At 30.9% G+C, this 15,416-nt stretch overlaps 1 long non-coding RNA gene across 1 annotated transcript; it reads right to left on the reverse strand.

The window, feature by feature from the left end:
* Nucleotides 1–1,181: 1,181 nt before the first annotated feature.
* Nucleotides 1,182–13,881, reverse strand: LOC148278747 (uncharacterized). The gene is made up of 3 exons (XR_015823092.1): nt 13,718–13,881; nt 2,162–2,646; nt 1,182–1,291 (listed from the first exon to the last, which is right to left on the reverse strand). It is a non-coding gene; the product is annotated as an uncharacterized LOC148278747 (long non-coding RNA).
* Nucleotides 13,882–15,416: the final 1,535 nt, after the last annotated feature.

Below are 15,416 nucleotides of genomic sequence, written 5' to 3' on the forward strand. Positions count from 1 at the left end.
ATTATTTCTTAAAATTAAAAAATGTGTGTTTTTTTCATTATGTTTTTAGATGTATCTAAATAAAAATAATAACAAAAAATTTATCTTTTTTTTATGTCATCTTACCATATTTTATGCTACAGAACGAATTATTTTTTTTAACATGTATTGTTATGGGAAAACGCGTTTCACATAACGAACTTTTCGCATAACGAACTTGCTCCTGGAACGAATTAAGTTCGTTGTGTGAGGCACCACTGTACTTTGCAGAAGAATGTAATGAAAATTTAAAAACAATTTATTAAGTATGTAGGTATGTGGAAAATAATTTAATTCTTTTAGAACCATGATTCTAAGGACAGCATTGTTTTTTTAATTTTTTTTTTATATTAAATAAAAAAAAAATTGGACAAATTTTTGTATCTCTATATAAAAAAACCCCTTGAGGTTTTATGGTCAGCACATTTGTCTAGCATGCAAGTGGTCTCGGGTTCGATTAAAAAAATCTTATTATTAAAAAACAAAAAATACACGAAGTAGACAACACATAAATATTTTTTTGTGTGTGTTCTAATTATATTATTTTGCATGTAATTGACAATTTAACAAACATTATATTATGAAGGGTAGAAGGCAAGAACGGGCTCATAAACATACAACAAATGTATTAGGAGAGCAAAAAGAACGATACAAACCTTATTTGTGGGGCTCTAGGTTCATGTACTATTCAATGAATTAGGTTTTGTTCATTTTTAAATTTCATTTAATTGATCTCATTTAGGAGAAAAAAATGACATAATATCTCGAAAATTGAAAAAATGCAATGAACCTATTTTAGCCGTGTACCCTTCATATGTTTACTAAGGTTTTAATACCTAAGGGTTTGATTATTATTTTTTTAATAAATGCTTTTTATGCCTCATATAGCGAAATTTTTGACTTCACCTTTTTTAAATAAGAGTCTGATTTTTACATTTTCTCTGATAATCACGTTCACGTTCAAAAAGGTTTAGCAAAACTTACATAGGTATATTACCAATAACTTAGTGCTAGTACATACATGTTTAGAAACGCTATATAATAAATAATAACAATAATATTTGACTATTTTTATATAATGAAGGCGATTCTGATGCTTTCAGATAGTCTTAATTACTTGCGTACATTACAAGACATCAGAACACCTGCTGCTGACTGTTTGTCGGCAGGTCATGTCAGAACTACGGGACGCGAACCTGACTTGGGAAGATGCACAGGAGCTGGCAGCGGACAAAGATGTCTGGAGGCTCTTTGTGGACACCGTATGCTCCAACTAAGGAGCGGGTATGGAATGATGATAACGTTTTTTGTGAAAAATCACCTAAAGGGCGCTTTACAATGCAATACAATATTTATAGCGCACTTTTTCACATCTTATATTTTTTACTTCATTTTTAATTACCACATGAAAAATGTTTTTTTTTGTTGTAATTGTGAGGGATTGAGAATTAAAAAAGCCTTCGTATTTTTGGAAAGCTTTGTCTCATAACTTATTCATTTTTCTCAGTCAATAATGTCTTGACCAACATTATTCGCTAAGTATATACTACCTGTGTACATATATAATTTGATACGTGAGAATTTGTCATTTTTTATGAGTACAATCAAATCGTCATGAAGTTTCTTTTATAAATCACAATACAATAAACGTAATATTGTTATTCCCACAAAAGCAAGAACCAAATTATGATCTATGATATAATATAAATTACAACAGTTCATAACATTTTTTTGTATGTATAACTTATTGCGAGCCAACCAGTAGAAAATACGGAAAACTTGCGTAATCTTATTTTGAAATTCTGTCATGCTTTGCATATTTGCATGATTTTATAGCTTTCATTTTGCAAAAATGTAAATACAGGAGGCAATGAAATTAATGTGTGTGCTGTAGTAATTGGACACTCTAAATTTAATGGTAAAAAATAAGTAAATATAAGAATTTGTGTTCACCATAAAATGTACACTTTTTTGTGTTTTTATCTTAAAATGAAGCATTACATTTATTTATTTTTGATCATTAGATTGAGAAAGTCCAACTACTGCAGCATGTCAAATTACTATAGCACCCACCCTTTATCTTTTTTTGTCATAGCTTCCCTTACAAATCAAATAAACAAATGATCGCATAAGTCAAAATTACCTTTCCTTTGTAGCGGAGAGCGAAGTACTTAAATAAACATTATCAGGTTGCCTACACTGGAACGCCTTTTCAGTTGGCAAACCTGATACGAACCTAACTTCACTCTATATGACACTTTAAAGTACATCGGTCGCTGCATTTTTTCTCGATCTTTCTTCTACTCTGCACGCCCCTTCGCCAATTTGAACTATATTGTGGGTTATTTTTGATAAAATTATATGGTGATATAGTGTGTCACTTCTAGTAATACCTAAATATTTCGAATCTGAACTATGCAAATCATAATCCACACTCGCAAATCAATATAAAAGGTCGCATAAGACAAAGTAATGTTAATAAAAGTTTATATTAGTTCTTAAGATGTTATGAACTAACTTAATAAAGCATAAATAAAATAATAAATATTTTAATTAAATAAAAATTCATCACCGTCCTTCGTTTTGGGGCAATGCGGTAGTTAACCAATTGCAGCATAGTTTGATCATCTGTAACATAAGGGCAAGGTGATTAGTCTTACGCTTCGGGTGCCAGCCAGGAACAATGAAATATTGCAGTTCAAATAACATTTAAGAATCAATATTTCATCTACAGAAATTGAACGCGGGATCTCAATAATGGTAGGCGAACGCGTCAACCAATACAGACTTACTCCACTCGATGTCCTTATTCAGGAACACTCGTCCGGGTTTTAGGGCCATGATTACAAACGATGTCTTCATCGCTGCATATCGAGATAGTATGAAATAAAATCGATATTTATGTACGAAAATATAAACATTTGTATGAATATTTTAAGTAACTTCGTCGGCAACCTGTATTTTTCACACTTTACTCTAAATCAAATTAAAGATAAATGTTAACTTCCCGTTGTAACACGGTACCTAGTTTTATTTCACACATAGAACTGTTTTCTTCATCTGCATAGGCATTTAACATTAGTTGGCCCTTACGTATTATGTAAGCATTAAAACATACCCATTCTAGAAAGCTGGACAGAAAAATGTATACCTAGGATTTTTTTTACCTAAATGATTATTATTTGTTAAGGTTTGTAAAAATTGCCATGTAAAAATAACTTGTCAAGTACAGAGTACAAAATATTAAATTTAATAAATAAATACAATTAACTTGTGAAATCATGGCTAATTTTTTTACTAGAAAATGTTTCAATTTCTATAAAACTTATTACAGTTCTGATCTGGCCTGATCAAAAGATCAAAAGTGCTGACCGCAGAAATGTCTAGTAGTATCTAGTACTAGCTAGGTATCCAAGTCTATTAATGCTGAGTATTGAATGGCAATATATTTTATTCAGGATGCGAATGCATTTTATAAAATGCCTGCCTTGCACAAACTTTGACGAAAATACCTGATAATTTTATAAACAATAAAAACCATTGCCGTTATCAAATTTATTCGGAAAATTATTGTCGCCAAAGAAATTCTGATTACTTTGTGTTAGTAAAAAAGGAGTAATTAAGTACTGTTTTTTCAAAACACGACGTTCGCTTGAAGCGTAATTTTAACAAAAATAATACATACATTTTTTATATATACTCTGTTGTTCAAAATAATATTTTTTACTTCTTTTGAAAAGTTTGTCTGAGTCTTTTGTTAAGTTTTGTCTGGTAGTTAATTGTATAATTTCAGTCCCTGGTTTATTGGTCTCGACTGTCCTTGTCTTGTTTTAGAAAGTTGTATATGATATTCTCGTATTATGTCCATGTTTACTACAATTTTCTACATGTTTTAGTTCTTCGTCTACAATAACATTAGTGGCTAATTTATGGATAAATTTTAATGATCTAGTTGAAAGAGTTGGTTTAAAAAGTTCTCTAGTTGCTGTTGGTCATATACTAACTTTCATATTTTATTTTGTTGTCTTTATTGTTGTTTATGTCATTTTGATATCATTTTTCTCCACAGTAGTTATATATAACATATTTTGGTTTTTACATAGGCTCATACATTAAAAAAATTTCCGTTTTTGGAACAAACTTTTTGATTTAAAAAAAAAGACTCGATAATGTCGCCACTTTACAAATTAAATTGCTGAAATGAATTTTTCATGTCAATTGTCTATCTATTGTTAATTTTAAATATTTTACATGTTCAATTTTAGTTAGTCGTTCATCATTTATGTGAGCATCTATTTTATGTCATTTTTTTCTAGATTCAAAATGGATTTTCTAGATAATATTGCATTTTTTTTCATTAAGTGTAAATAAGTTTGTGTTTGTCCATTTAATCAACATTGTCCGGTCAGGTTCAGGTTTTATACAAAACAGTGGAAAGAATATTTCATGTTGCCGCGAAGTGCTGCACAGTGCCGCGCAGTACCGCACCGCGCCGCCGTAGTGCGGTATGACCTTTTTTAGTGAAGCGAAACTGAAGTGTCGCGCCGCTGTACTGTGGTTTAACCTAATGAAGTTTCCTCTTCGTTTGAATATATTTTAGTAGTTAACTTGATATAATTTATTTATTTATTTCACTGTTTTAAAATGTAAACAGGTTCATTGTTTCAGGTCCTGACTAGCTAGAAAATTCCTGCGTTTAGGAAGTACCTTCTTTTTACATGTATTTTTTTATTAAATGATGCTTTAAAAAATTCAAATAATAATATCAAAAAGTTCAAAATGTAAATAAATTAGCAAGCATACCGATTATAATAAAAATTGCCGTATAAATGTAAATTAGAAAATATACCATTAATAATTAAAAAATGAAACATAAATATAAATGTAAAAAGTAACAGGTAATAATAAAAATTGAATCACAAATATAAATTAGAAAAAATACCATTATTAATTAGAAAATGAAACATTAATGCAAATTAGAAAACATACCGATAATACTAAATATTGAAGCATAAATATAAATTAGAAAATATTCCATTAATAATTTAAAAAATGAAACATAAATATGAATTAGAAAATATACCGATTATGATAAAAATTAAGCCACAGATATAAATAGAAAATATATAATTTACAATATAAATTAAAATAAAAAGAAAATTTAAAAGAAAATTAAAATATTTATATTGATTAAAGATTTATTCCTTTACATTTTTCTTGTTTAATAAATATTACATAGATATACCATAGATTAACGAACTTAAGTTTTGACAGCTGTAATTTTATTGTCAGTTCGTTCATTGTTCGGCTCCAGTAATTTTCCATATTAGTGTGTTTCTGTGATTGTTTTCAAAGTTTATTTAGTTTTTTAATTATCGATGGTAAAGAAGTACTTCCCAGATAAGCTAAATCTATCTTTATTTTGTTATTACAAACTTAATTCAAGATTTAAAATTTGATACGACTGAAATTTTCATTTTCACTTGTAAATTGTAACAATAACTTTTTATTGTTTTTTTTCTACGTTTTAAGATTTTTTAGTTTCATATCATTTAATTTTCTGGGAATATGGAGAGAATCAAAACGCCTCGTAAGGAACCTCCTGATATCCCTTCCACATCTTTATCAAACACTTCATTATTTTCTTCTTCAATTTTACCAAATAAAGTAATAAAACGGTGCAAAAATGATTCTGTCAAAAGATATTTCAAACAATACCTCAAACGTCTTAACCCTGATTTGTCAGTTACCTTCAAGATCAAACCAACCTTCATCCTCAGTAGAGAGAGACTATGGACCTTTCTGTGTTTTTTGTTTAAAAAAATCTTCTTCCTACCTCATTTTTCTCTTTAAATGTCATCGAACTTGGTCAACTCATGCATTCCCAATATTTCTCCTCATGCGGGAATAAAATCTATCGGCCGAAACCGTGTGCCAATATAATTTGTCGACTATTTAGCGGCAAACGATCAAAAGATGAAGGTATGATGATCAGTCTTACGTTTCAGGTGCAAAAAACACCCTTTAAAATAAATACCATTTCAACTATATCGGGAATCGAACCCGAGACCTCTGCATGGTAGGCAGACACCACGATGCCGACGCTTTTATAGATGATAATCATTTGGTAACACATGGGTATAAAGTGTCCATTCCGTATTATTCTTCAGCTTTCACAAAAAATACTTTACATTATATGAAAGGTTTAAGATTTATTTTACATATAAATATGTTTTTTTTATGAAAAACAAAATAAACATGTTTATAATTTTTTAAATGATAAAAAAATTCACAGTTCGCTCTGCTGAAAAACAAAGGTCCTGTAGACAATTGATATATAATGGAAACGACTTCTACTTTTTTTCTTTTGAAGCTCTTTTGTACCTATGGAAAACAATAATTTATGCCATTCAAGTTTAAATAAATAAAAAATGAACCTTGTATTAAAGGTGAGGTTCAGCAAGGGAATCAAAAGAGGAAATAAAACATTGCAAACAGCAGTATCATCATTAATTATTTATAGGTATACATTACATTCAGATACCATTAAACGTAAAGTTTATATTATTTGTTCAGTGTTTTAATGAAAAATATCCATAACGTGTTTTTAGTTCGTAAAATAGTTGATACGCGTACATTAAAAAAAAGTGTGGTGTTGGTTTTCAAGAAAACTACGATCGCTTGTGGATTATTCTTCTCATTCAAAGCCTTGAACCGATGGTCTGTCTGCAGAAAAGGTAAGTCAAAATTTTTTCAACTATCCTGTTATCAGAATCAATCTTGGACCACATTTGAACGAAAAGAATTATGTTGACATGGAAAACGCATATTTTTATCCTTGATCGCTCTATTATTATTTTACCTGCAACAAGGATTCATTTACCTGAAATCCAGTGGATGACAAAACAAACTTTTATCCACACAAATTTCACTTTACTATGCTAATAAACCGTTTTATTTTCATTTCTCGGCAATTTCATTTTAATTCCTTAGCGAAAAGTCTTGTATTTTATAGAAATATACTCTTAGTGTTTTTGACGACAAGCGTGAATTTCACCAGATATTTTTACTTAAAATACCCAAAGGTTATATTTCTAAAGGGTCAAGCAACAATGGTTTACTTAAAATCTACGAGGACAACGTAATATTCAATAATGTTTCTGCGTCACGTAATATATTATTTCCAAAACTAAAAACAACAGGACAACATCATTATTTACTGACAAAGGAATATTTTTCTTTAGTACCGCCAGGAATACAAAATGTTTAAGAAATAATCTTAAAATGATGTTTGTAATTATGTTTTTATATGGCACCGTATATTTGGTAAATTTAGGAATATTTATTAAGCGAAAATAAAAAAATCACCATTGTAACTCGTCACTTCTCATTAAGGTACATAAAAGCCTAGGCGGCCTCCGTGGTGTAGTGGTCAAGACGCTTGACTCACGCACGGAAGGTTCCGGGTTCGATTCCCGGTGAGAACACAAAAATTTAAAAATGTGATTTTTCTCAAGCCTGGTTGTTCTGTAATGTAATTCACCACTGTAATTGGGCCTCCTGGCCTGTTGTGGTGCAAAAAAAAAATGAAAAAAATGAAAAATTGAAAAAAAAAACTTTTATAGGAGATACGGTATTTATTATACTTGTTGAATTACGTAACGCCATTCAATTATTTTTTACCTTAACATAATTTCTTATTTTTCATTTTCCCTGTTACGTTTTATCAAGGATTTACTCCTGAGTAAACAAAAACAATGTATTTGTGTTGGTAAAATTATTTATATTAATAAAAACTTTTTTTTCTTTTTTAGTAACGACTTTATAAAAATGAAACACCGTATAAATATTATTTAAAAATATATTCGAAAGTACACCGGGATTCTTATTAGTTGAAAAGATTATGTGATTTTTAAAAACATTGGATTTTTTTTTGGATAAAAAATAAGATTTTTTTGTCCAACAAAATGGGCATGATTTGAAAATATATTTAAAAAACATCAACTGAAACCAGCCAAGAATGGTTTTAAATTCCAGTCACTGATTTTAGAATTAAGGTACTCTTTGTTTGTGATTAAGATATTAAGCAAGAAAAATGTGGTAGATCTTGTTTTTATGTTATTCCTTCACTCAAATGATTACGCAGAAAGAATATGTGACATGCTTGCAGAGCCGCTTCATAACTTAATATTAATTAAATTATTGAGTTATACTCAAATAACGGCAAACAGGCTTTGCTGGTGCGCCCATACTTATCTTGTAATATTTTATTACATTGTTATTCATTTCAAAAATCATTTCACACATCACGTGGTTTTCAATTGGTTTTCTGTGGTACGTGTTAAATTCCAGTTTATAAAATTATTTCTGTCCAAACCACTTGTCGAGAGATAATATTTTTCTTGGGACTCAGGTGGAAGTTAGACTTGTGAGAAAGCTTAACCTCCCAGATCGTTTTTTGAAATATTTTTTGTTCATAGGTAATTATCTTTTCGCAAAAATCCTAAAGACTGACAGTATAATACCTCACAAGCAAAAAGGTAGCTATTTTCAAAATTCATATTTTGAGATATGACGCTTTTGAGCATTTATCAACTTTATGAAAATGATTGAAAACTGTAAATAATCCAAAGTAAAAACACAGTTAGTTAATTATTTTTAAGCATTAAACCAGTTGGCGTCATATCTATACTGTGTTTTGCTTATTAGTCTGTAGATTATGTGTTTTTGCTTAAAAGACTTTTTGCGTTATATTAAATGGTTTGAAATTTCTTGTAGATTATTTCGCGATATTTAACTCATTTTTTTGTTTTATATCCAAAAGCTGCCCTTTTTGCTTATGAGTGCCAATACTAAAATATTTGTACTATAACTTAAATACACAATATATTTTCCGCATTTTTTATACGTATAAGAATTATCTGCCTATAAATCAATCAGCTTTGAAATGTGTTAGTACAATCATTGACCAACTTATACTAGTCTGCTTTTGGTTGGTTAGAAGAAAAGAAACATCATTTTTGGATATATATTAAATATCTAAATTATCCGGATTAGTGAGTGCCAGATTTTATTGCTTTTGAATTAATACAGTGAATTAGAATCACATTAAAAACTTACTTAAAAAAAACAGCAAAGTTTATTACACAATTACGTTAATATTAAAAAGTTCTCCTTATTTTTTTATTCCCTTATAACGATCTGAATATTTGGAAATCCGGATGACTGGAGTTTAGATAAACGGAGTTATACTGTGCGTCGTATTTATGTATGTTGGTAAGTAAAGCAACGTAATAAAAACCTATGTCAAATTTAAGAAAACTCGTTGCGTAGTATGGGATATTAAAAAATATATCGCGTAGCAAAACTGATGCAAATAGTTAATCATCCAACTTACACTAATGGGCAAGATTGGGAACAACGTGGACCTGGTAGAAGACAGACGTCTTGGCTGCGCAACATATGAGATTGGACCGGAATGAAATGTGTGGAAGAGTTGTTCCGGGCTCTTCAAGACAGAGAAGCCTTTTTAGAAGTGATTGCCAACGTCGTGGACACCTGATAGAGCACAATAAGAATAGGAAGAAGTGAAGAAGAGGAAAAAGAGGAAGAAGAAGTAAATTTTAATGAAGTTGGTAGTACAAAAAAGCATTAATACTGTTTTTTTATATGTCTTGTTGACAAAGCGGCTCTGTGTTTACAAGCCGTTCTTTCAATAAAATATTTTTTGTCGGTAAGTTCTCAAAGGTGTATATGATTTGATTAGTTACATGATTGGATGAACTAGATTAAAAAATGATGTGTATGATAATCCGTGTCTATTGGCACGTTCTTGGGCATCGGTCAATGGACTCGAAAATATTTTTAAACTTTTGAATGTTGACGATTCAAATATTCTGGTATTAAACATAAGTATCTACCCAATACTATTACATAATTGAGCCCGCGACAATAATTCTACTATGGAGTGTGAAATCCTTTATGTATAATATAAAATGTAAAATCATTATATATTATTACATTATTTTCTAGTCTACCAAATATTAAAATTTATGTATGATATTAACTTATTTAGTTACTTAACCCAAAAAACAAATCAGAAGTAAATGAACAAACTGAACATAAATATTGAAATAGTACTCGTATAAAGAAATTATAAAGACACAATAGAGAAATTAAAACAAGTAGGAATTTATTACGTAAAGTGCAATAATTGCCCTAGTTTCCATATAATAAACAAAAGAAGCAGGGTTTCAGTTGAGATCTAAACTGGCTGGGACTTTCGATAGGAAAATATCACATACTATAAATACCGATAAAAATAAATGAATGGATTTAGAATAATTAATTGTATTTTCAAAATCAATATGGATATTGTGGAGAAATGTTTTCATACACAAATGTAAAAAAGAAATTTAATAAAAATACGTTGCTATAAAAATGCGACGTGTTTGGCCTTGGTTATTGTGATGTCAAGATTCGTGATATTGTTCTGAACGAATTTCAATGGTCAGGAACAAATAAACATACACCGCGTCGTATTGGGGGCGTGGCCAATAGAATGCCTGTTTTTGCGGGAATTCAAAATTACAAATTTAGAACTATTTTTTATGCTACTAATAATTACACATAATGTCAGGTATAAGTTTCTATGGTCGCTATACCAGATTTGAACGGAGTTTAACTCTATGCTAGGTTAAGTAAGACTTTTTGCTATACCATCATTATTCTACCACTATTCTCAAGCTTAATTTTATACCCGATTTATAAGTGTATGGCTTATGTTAGGTTTTTGTTATTTTCATTGTGTGTTTTGTAATATAAATAATATAGATGTAATTAATACCTTGTTTTTAAAACCGTCTGAATATTTATTAATTATCTTCGTTTTTTTAATTTAGTCTTCTTTGTTAATTCTCAAATGTAATTTAAAAAAAGTGTATTGTTAAGTGTCCTCGGCACGGGGAACCCCAGTGAGGTCACATAATTTTTATTATTAAATATAGTTTGTAAGCAAAAAATATGAATAAATAAATAAATAAATTAATTAGTAAGGCCCAATAATGTATTTATTTAGTTGTAAAAGAAAAATTAAGTATTGATTGTAAAAATACTATTTATTGTCTTATGTGTTTATGTTAATTGGAGTAAGTACAGAATTACATATGTACATAGAGAAATATAAGCAAATTACATAATTATCAGTTATACTTTCACCCAAGGCAGTAGCGGATTCCTTTGAGTTGGTACATTATAAATTGTAATATAGTAAACAATGTTTTTAGCATGTCCAAATGTTTGTAGACAGGCTCGATTTCCTCCTAGGGAGTTATTTAGGTCTAAATTTGTTGCAACAGAGAGGAAACACATTTTCGAGGAGGGAATATGGAAGTCTAGACATTTAAAGGGTTATGACCTGTCTTTGGCTAGTTTAAGTGGCCACTTTTCACACTGTGTAACATTCACAATTCTCGATTGAATATTGTTAATTAAAGTAACTGGTAAAAGAAGATCAAAAATTGAAAAATAATTTTCAGGCGTTGCCTAGTAGGTGAATTGGTTCAGCCGGGTGAATCTCACCCACATGATAAATGTTCAGGCTCTTTTACTTTTACTTCACAAAAGTCAACAGATGGAAGGGTTGAGAAAACGTGGAAGTTTAAATATTGCCAGAATGGTGAATGTTATACAGTTGTAAATTGGCCACTTAAACCAGTCAAAGACAGGTCATTAGCTCTGTAAATACCTAGACTTCCATATTCCTTTATTAAAAATGTGTTCCCTCTCTGTTGCAACAAATTTTTATATAATATAGTACATTGCCCACGGCAATATCATAAATCACTTTGTTATCAATTATCATTATGAGTTATTCGACTTTTCTTGATGGAAATGTTGTGGGTACAAGGGGCTAAGTTTCTGGGTTTTTTTTATTTAAAAAAATGCAAATATTAAGAGAAATAAAAAAAATTGTTAATGCAAAGTATTGCTTCTTGTGTCAGCCTCGTGGTGTAATGGTCAGCGCGTATAGAATATTTCATAGTCCCTGGACTGGTACCTGAAGCGTAAGACTGATCATCTTACCTTTATGTAACAAAAATAATCAAGATACGCTGCGATTGGTGTACCAATGGATTGTCCTATGCACCATTAGGTGCGGAAAGGGAATGATGATAATGATGATGATGATTGCTCCTTACTAGCTATACGTATACATTTGTGCCATCTTTTTGGCAATACATGAATACCGCGGCGATAAAATGATTGTTTTTGGACTAAAACCATTCATCTAACCAATTTTGCACGTCTTTGAAATTGGCCAAGTGTAAGCCAGCTAAGCCATGGGCCAACGACCGGAACAAGTGATAGTCAGAAGCGTCCAGATCTAGCGAATACGGCGGGTGAGTAACAGATCCCAATTCAAGGTTTTGGTGTCTTTAACGATGAAAGTGCGATGGCACGGAGCGTTGTCGTGTTGCAATATCACTCGTTCGTGTCTGGTGTCCTATTCTGGGCTTTTTTCGATCAACGCCTGATTCAGATTGATTAGTTGTTTTTTTAACACTTTGTATCCCGGAGCCGTGTAAACACGTGATTATATAACCACGTGTTGTGTCCCGGTCCCGCGTTTTCACATGGTTTACCAGCTGTCTAAAAAAGTGCATTTTATTGACATCTAGAGACTTTTATTAGTACTTTTTCGCTGCTGGTAAACCACATGAAAACACGGGACAGGGACACAACGCATGGTTATTATAATCACGTGTTTACACGGCTCCGGGATACAAAGCACAATAAAGGAGTGAGACCCTGTATATGTGCGAACATTGCAATGTGGCTCTCCATAAAGGCCAATGTTGGCAAAACTATGACACAAAAATGACTTATTTAATTGTTTAAAATAAATATGAGAAGATTTAATTGATTTAACCCAGTATTTTCATAAATGTCAATTTTTAAAAACCCCTCACTAAGCATGAAATTTCACAAAAATGGGCCGGGCACAGGGTAAATTCTATGTGTATTCGGCCGGTACTCAAAGTATTAACAGTTTCACTCATTTTCTTTCCTTTTGAACTTTTCCCATGCAAACGCCGTTTATTTGGCACAAAATTTGACATCTTCGTTGTTAAAATAAATATTTTCGCGTTACGATATGTGTTGGTATTACGACTGATTATTGTTGACAGCTGTTTAACCAATAAAACAAACACTACTTCTGACATGTATGTTCACTACACGTGCTGCTAGTGCCATCTATGTGTGAAACCCGGAAACTTAGTTGCGCACCTAGAAGAAATAACAAGTTACGATAAAACGGAAGAGAGATTATCAAACTGATTATCACGTAAAGTTTTATGGTTTTCCTCTTCGTTCACATTCTATAAGTACCCTTTTAATTTCCTTTTCTTTTTTAGCTCGTATAGTGTCAACGCAGCTCGACTTTGGACTTGACTCATCTCCCATTCGTCATCCCATCTCTTGTTACATTAATAAATATCAATAATATTAATCTTCTTCTATGACAAAAAATAAATAGATCAATCTCCTAAACAAACGCGTGCGACCATTTTAACTTACACACTTATTAATTCGTCTACTTTGCAATTTAGGCGAAAACAAATATTGATATGAATGACAATGTCAGATGTTAATAAAAATATTCAAATGGATTAATTACAATTGCCTTTATACATACGTGCAGCAGCTTTTTAATCCAAGCTCGGCAAAATTTCATTCGGGTCACAAGTCACAATACAGTTCATTATAAATAGCTATTTCGAGCAAATTCGAATAGTGGACACGTTAACATTGATTAAGTAATTTCACAGATAATTAACCACAAAAATCCGAACCACCGTGTTTACCTGTGCTTTGTTAAATAAATATTTTAATATATTTTTCCCCTGTACCGCCATCTGGCGAATTTAAGAAAAACATTATACTTCAGTTGTGAGATATCAATAAAATACTTAACAACTGTATTTAAAATATGTATTGAGTTTTCTTTCGTCAGCGTCGCGTTGTTTAATGAAATATATTTTATTTCTGGACTTCTACTCTAAACGCTTTCGCGGCTATAGAGCGCGGACTAACGTACTAAATATGCGCAATAAAAGCGGTTTCTACGACCGCGGGACCGTTCAGAATAGGAGTCCTGGTGTTTTATTTTTATTTGCATAAATATAGGAAGAAAACGTACGATTAAGATTGGATAGCTTTGTACCAGGGTCTAATAGTGAAAAACGCAAACTGTAATAATTTATATTGGAAATTGAAATAACTAAGTTTTCTTTTAATTTGGCCATAACTTAAATGCCCTTTTGTAAATCATTTTTCTGTGGAGTCTGGAGGCAGCGCGGCGGATGATGATTAATGGCGATGGATGATAAAATGTTTGCGGCGTTATATTAACTTTGACGGCGAAAAAAAAGCGAGAAATACTTTTCAACAATTAGAAAAGCGTGCGAACATAATTCGTTGAAAAGGCGAAGAATGGCGTGAAAGACGAGCAGTGTTGCCAACCAACAGAAGTCACGTCAGGCGTGGCAACCTCACAAATCAAAATTAGCCAGTATCTACTTACATGCGATTCTTCTGGCTAAATACATTGAAACAAATTATCGGCTCAACCAGCGGTTTTAATCTTTTTTGACACTTTATGTCACAACTTGATAAGTTCAAAAGTGTACCGTTTAATACTTAGGTAAGTCTTAGAACAGGATAAATAACCCTAGTTAGATCGTCAAAGCAACTTTGTATAAATTACAATTTTATAAAATGAATAAAAAAACAAATAAAATAAATAAATATATGTATATTTCAAACCTGTGCAAAAAGACTATAATTTTTTTAAATTATCAAATATAAAAGAAAGTCAGTGTCCCATTTTTCGCACCTCCGTCATTGTTCTACGATCCCAACAATTCAATTGTTACGCCGCGCCGTTTATCATAAGAAGATCAGACGGTATTTTTTTACAAAACAAAACTAGTAAGTTTAAAATGAACAAAAATGACATGCTGGAATTTTCTGTTAGGACTTCAAATAATCTATATGTGTAATTTGTATGTTCGTACAGCGTTGCATTATTTTAGAAAATATATCTAAAATACTTCGCTATAAGTAGCTTTTTTTACTCTCCCCCAAATAAAAGTATTTTTGGGATTTACTAGTTTTACAGGTTAGATCGACGATATCAAAACTCATAAATACTTGTTTATAGAGGTTTTGGAATTTGTAAGGGGTTAGTGTCTTGATAATTCAACTTTTTTTAGTACAAACCAATTTGGACGCTATTTTCATATTTATGAAGCCTTTTGATACATTGTTTTACCGCATCAACTAAAAAAGAGACAGGCTTTCATTTTAAGTAGTTGCTAATGAAATCGACATTT

Source organism: Micrasema longulum, unplaced genomic scaffold, assembly GCF_059751315.1.
Source record: "Micrasema longulum isolate JH-2025_06_02 unplaced genomic scaffold, ASM5975131v1 h1tg000831l, whole genome shotgun sequence".
Classification (NCBI taxonomy): Eukaryota; Metazoa; Arthropoda; class Insecta; order Trichoptera; family Brachycentridae; genus Micrasema; species Micrasema longulum.